The sequence below is a fragment of the Haliaeetus leucocephalus genome, unplaced genomic scaffold, assembly GCF_000737465.1.
Source record: "Haliaeetus leucocephalus isolate CR32 unplaced genomic scaffold, Haliaeetus_leucocephalus-4.0 Scaffold450, whole genome shotgun sequence".
NCBI classification, from domain to species: Eukaryota; Metazoa; Chordata; class Aves; order Accipitriformes; family Accipitridae; genus Haliaeetus; species Haliaeetus leucocephalus.
This window is the reverse complement of record NW_010972886.1, coordinates 14,944,782-14,950,781: the sequence shown is the minus strand read 5'-3', so window position 1 is coordinate 14,950,781 and position 6,000 is coordinate 14,944,782.

Below are 6,000 nucleotides of genomic sequence, written 5' to 3'. Positions count from 1 at the left end.
TCATTACACAACGATGTAGAAATAGCCTTGGATTATATTTTAAGACTGTTTAGCCCTGACCCACGTCCCATTGAAGTCAATGAGATGTTTGCCAGTGACTTAAATGGGCTCTGGAACAGGCCTGCAACGTTACTAGTGCCTTCAAATACTTCCTTCACCTGTAGGATGAAAGTCCTTCTCCTGAGTCAATGGGCCTCCTTACTTCTTCCTCCCCTCTCAGTTTCCATGGGCCCCTAGCATGGGAAACTCAGCCTTATTCATCTTTGTATTTCCATGTCTCAGAATCAGGCAGGTTCTGGGTATGTTCCACATAGAAGCCTGTTATCTTTTCAAATGGCAAAAAAGAGGGGATTTTTCCATAGTCACATAGTTTTTCCACAGAAATGTATTCATGAGAGTTAAACTTGCCCAAACTATGTTAATGTATGTGGTTGGCTTCTGTGCCAATTTTCATTGTGAATAAGACGCAAAATAAAAGGCCTCTTGTGTCTCCCTTTCCTCCTCCCTGAAACCCTCCCATAATTTTTGACTTCATAAGCCCATTTTGTATGCGAATCAGATCAGGAGGGAAAAGGCAGGGGGATTACTTTTTCTTTTAAACTGTGCCTTTGCTTTAAACTACTGATAGACTCATGAAAGTTATGACTGAACCAAGAAGAGGTTAATACAGTGGGGCTGGATCTTAGGGTTAGTGTAAATTGGGATAACTCCGTTTGTCCTGGGTGAACCTTGCAGATTTACACCAAAGGAGGACACGGCCTTAGCTCATTAGGGGCTCTGTTCATTGCTATGTTGTTATTTGAAGCCATTTTCATCTGACAAGAGAAATGGTGTCTCTCTTTAATACGGATGTTAGGACTTAGCTTGACAGTCTCCTTCCAGAGCATGCACCGTGGGTTACCACAGCACACACAAAACATCAGTTGAGTTTAGGCAGCTCTGTTAGCCAGATGGCTATGAAACATTCATAATACAAGCTGTAGCTGTTATGAGCCATTTCTCTTTGGTGCATGTCCTGACAAGCTGCTGTTATTAAGTTTCAGTGTATTTCTGTTAATGTTACCTACCTATTTTCATTCCTGTATGCTGTCACATGGAGCTGGTTGGCGTGGTCTTGGGAACTGGGCTTCAAGGCTCCTCCCTGTGAAAGCTGCCAGCTCATTTATTTGTTTCTTTCCAGTGGTTCAAGCTGGTGCGTTATTCAGAAACTTCTGAAAGAGCGGGGTTGGGTAAACCTCTGATTCAGTTCGTTTGAAAGCACCCTTGAAGTCCTCCTCCACATCTTGCCTTCCTATGGCTCTGAAATAGGCTTGACGAGGCTAATTGGAGCCCGTTTCTGAGAAATCATCAGTGCTTCTGTTGAAAATGTCCCTCAAATTGAAGGCCCCTGTCCCTTCTTGCAGAACTGTGATACTTCTTGTTTGGGCCCTGACTCTCCCTGGTCTTTGTTTCTCAGTCTTAGAGGGCAGAAGTGCACGAGGAGAGGGGGCAAACACAACATGAGTTGTGAGGTGTGAAGGTCAAGTGGCAAGAAGATCACTTGTATTTTATCCTTATCCCAGCATTACTCTGCAGGGGCAGTGGTCACAGGTCCAAGTTACGTTCTCCCAATGGCTGCTCAGTTTTGCAAAGCCCATTAACTTTGCAGATGGTGGCAAGGACATGGGACTCTCAAGGGAGCTCTGAGTACTCACTGCTTTTGATTCTGCCAGTGTTGTCTCCCTATGTTTAGCAACAGAAAGAGCTGTGGTGCAGGAGCTGCTCTAGGCTGTTGGCTGGTGGTATAATCCTTCTGGGATAGGTTGCATTAGTTGAGGTGATCTGACTGATAGCTGTAGACTCTCCTCAGCCCACCTTTGCCCTGTAGAAAAGCTGCTGATGCTGCTGCAGTTACACAGGAGTCTGCACGCAGCCAACTGCGTAGACCGTGAGCTGTTGTCTCTATGGATGGAGCACACTTCTACATGCCTGGGCTGAAAGGGCAGTGACAGCAATGTGCTAAGTGGTTACATGCAACTGGAAATACTTGGTAGCTAAGGGTCATTCCTGACAAGACATTTAGTTTTTGGAGGAAATGTATACTATGTAAGATTAACAGACAGACTAAGGAAGCTCTTTGTAGAACATACTTTCAGCGAACCAGTTCAGTTGGTTTGTCGGTTTATAGCACTTACATGAACCACCTGCATACTGACAGCTGTTTCTTTTTTATTTGACAATAGTCATGTTAGCATCCAAAAAGGTGTAATCTTGAGATTGGCTTTAGAAATCCTGAGATTTTAGTATGTAGAGCTGGGCAAAAGTTGCCTTCTGGTTTTTGCATCGGAGGTACTCAGGTCCTTGCATTCACAGACGATAAAAACTGACTTTAAATCAGAGATGAGGTTCTTAGGTACAAAAATATTTTAGAGGAAAGTCATTGTATGTAGGACTACTCACTACAAACTTGTAGGAGTTGGCTGTTCTGGAGAAATCGGGCAACACCTGGTATTTGAAGAAATTATTCACAATACAAGGAGACCCTTTTGTTCAGTGCAGCTGAATATGTAGCAGACAGATCTAAATTACTCTTTGCAAATGTTTTGTTACAGTGGTGAGTGCAAGACCTTTACAGGATGGATGCCGCAAAAATAAGAGGGCACCCAGAAACTCGTTGGCTGTAGTAGCCTTCTGCAGCATCCCCAGAATCCCCCTGTGACTTGACCACATAAGCCAAGGTGCAGTCCCTGAAGGGAAAGATCTCCTCTTGACAGATCTTGGTGGCTCTCATTTCAGCTGCTACCTTTTGGAGAGGAAGAGAGAGGAGTGAATGCATGGTAGTTGTTTTGTAATGGATAGCCTAGGAAATTTCCACCACAGTTGCAATCTGCTTAGGTGGACCCATGTACTCCTTTCCCAGCCTGGGAAGAGAAACAACATGTCTGGCAGGCAAGAACTAGATTTTTTTCAGAAAGTCCCTGCTCTTTTTTCAAAGAAGAGCTTTTTGCTGTGATACCAGACTACCCAGTCCTGCAGACTTTCTTCCCTTGGCCTTGGCTCTAATCTCCAGTGTTCCCGTCCTTTCCTGCGAGGGGGGCTTCTTTCACATCTCAGATGTTTATACCGAGGTCAGCCAGGTATTCATCCAAAGGAACCAGTGTCTCAGGCCCCGACAGAGACCCTGAGCTGTGCCCAGGGGACCCATGCACCCATCCACCTCCTGATATTCAGGAACTATGACAAGGCTTTGGGTAGTGTGTTTACAGTACATTTTCCAGCTGCAAAGGGATGAGGGTTTTCATTGCAGTTGTATGTAAATTGTTGTGGAAATGGAGAGTAATAAAGTTCTTGTTTCAAGAATTGTCACAAATGCTTGGTTTTGAGGCCAACCATTCAGGTCCTATTATCTCTAGGAATCAAGATGTTTATCTGTCTGAATGATTGCAGTGTGTCTCAGGTATTTGAAGGTGGTTCTTCCTATTTGTGGGAAAAAGAAAAAATAAAATAAAAGAATCAATCTTTGTTTCCCAAACTATCAAAAGCTTATTAGCCTCAGGCAGATCTTTTTATCTGCAAGGAATAAAGCAGATATGTCCAGATCCTCAGCCAGTATAAATCAGTTTAATGCCCTTGGCCCATTATTTTTTCTCATGCAGTTTCTCTCGAGTGGGATCTAGGCTATGTTTAAGCATCTCCTTGTCTTCATGTGTCCAGTTTGAAGGTTAGCAGAACAACCATTATCCCAGGCTCTTGGAGAGCTTGCACTGGATGCCACACTGGTCTCCAGTGCCTACAGAGTTGGTGGACTGAGGTTGTGAGCCTTTTGTCAAGTAGCCAAGCAAGACAATTGTTTTGAAGGGTCAGAGGAGAAATGTGAGCTCAAAAGGTGAAGGAGAAGGTGGTGGAGCTGAGTTCAGGCGACCCCAGATGTAAGCAGCATGCATATATGTGCCTCTCAGTTCATTGCAAGGCTGATGCAGTTTTATCTGATGTTTAGGTAGAACTTCACCCAAGGCAGTGGGTGCCCTGGGGAGCTGCTGAAGGTTTAGGCTTCCCAGCTTCCCTGCTTCCCAGCTGAATTGACTGGTGCTCTGGCGAAGTGGGGTATGTCTCCAGCAAATCTGGTTGCCACATGAAATCGGCAATGTTTTCCACCCAAAATAAAACCTACAACTTCCACTTGCAGTTGGTTAGATTGACTAAGGGACAGAGTGGAAAATTATAATGTTCATAGAGACACAGAGACTCCTCTGCCAAGATTCACGTCAAGAAGAGGGTAAGAGCAGTCAAGCAGACCAGCTCCCGCTGTTTCAGGGTTACTGGCAGAGCAGGGCCTTCTTCCCCTCCAGAGGGGCCAGCTACACTAGCCAGGAGGAGTGGTGGCACCAGGCAAGGAGGTGAGGATGGGGGGCCCGAGGGCCATAGGTGCTGGGGGTGCTGGCAGCCCTGCCTGCACTCCCTGGTGCCTAGGAGGAAACCTGCCTGTATGAGCCCAAATCCCTCTGGCAGCTCCCAGCCCTGTAGAGTACCCCCAAGTGGGACCCTGCCTTAAAGCCAGGGCAAACCCTCATGTATCCCACAGGTGATTTCTTTGGGGATGGGGGTATCAAATCAAAGCAGGTTCGCCCTTCTGGCTGAGAAGGTCAGGTTACTGGAGTTCCCCCCCCCCACACACCCCTTTTCCTTTTTTATTTTAAGGGCGTGGTATATTTTGTAAGTTTTATGTTTATCAAGAAGTTGATTGTGTAAATAAAATTGTGGCCTTGTGTGCCAAATAGCTGGGTTATGATTTCCTGGAGGAGAGCCAAGGTGGTGTGTGGGAGCATGCCAGTGTTAATATGTTCACTTTGCTAAGAAATACAGCATGTGTGAAGCAGTGAGGGAGGACACTCTTCCAGCCATGGTGCTGGTTAACCCTTCCCTGGCACCATCGTCTCCATGCCTCTGCCGGGCTTCCCCCAGCAGTGGTTCACAAACAATTTGTGCATTCACCGGCAGAAGGGGCTGAGGCTCTCATGGGCTTACCTGGAGCCTGGCCAAATCAACATGGAGCTTCACAAGGCTCAGCATCCCACCCTGATTCCCCCTCCTATGGCAGGAGCCCGGTGTTTTCTTCAGCTGGCATGTGAAGGCTGCGTCGCACAAACCTGAAAGGGGCCTCCGGGAGAGGCCAGGTCAGGCACGTGCCTGGGGATGCCAGGGCAGGGAAAAGGCCCTTGGGCTAAATGAGAATAAACTCCCCGACTGTAATGACTTTATTCCCTATTTACTACTAAGTCCTATCCAAAGTTTATCCTGTTTTTTTCCTGCAGAGGCAGCCAGTTTTTCTCCAGTGGCTGTTCGAATAGCAGCTGCATCACTGAGTAGTATGAGAGTATTTTCTGCACTGGATGGTGCTGCAGAGGGGAAGCCTCATGTCACTGAATGCAATGGGAGGATTACTACCAGGCTTTGACCAGAGTTATGCTCTGGTTGCTTGTTTTGTTACTTTTTCCCTACAAATCATGCAGTCCCTGTCTCCTTCCACTCATCCTTAGGTCATTACATTCTGGAAGTATTTAAAACAAATGAATGCTGAAAATGTAACCTCTCGCTTTCCACCAAAAAGGAAATAATGAGTTGGCTACTTCTGCAGACAAAGCAAAAGTCCTGAGGATGCATGAAAGGACTTCATTTTGTCAAACAGCAGGGAATAGAGTTAGCTGTGTTACAGTGGGGGTGGGTGGGGGGGGTGGGGAACCTGTGTGCATGGGGAATTCTTGCAACTCAGGCAAAAATAGTGACTTCCATTATTTACCTACCTAAGCCGGAAACCTGCTTGCATTTCAGGCATTTATTGTAATTCCTTACATAGCTGGGGATGATAAGCCCCGCTAACTAGTCATTGCATGCTGACTGAAAATGATAGTTAATGTACACCGTCTACCCAAACAACTTTCTTCTTTAACCCTTTCAAACTTGCTAGGTTTGGGGTTTTTTTCAGATAATATTGCTGCTGATCAGCCTCACCTCAACCCTCTG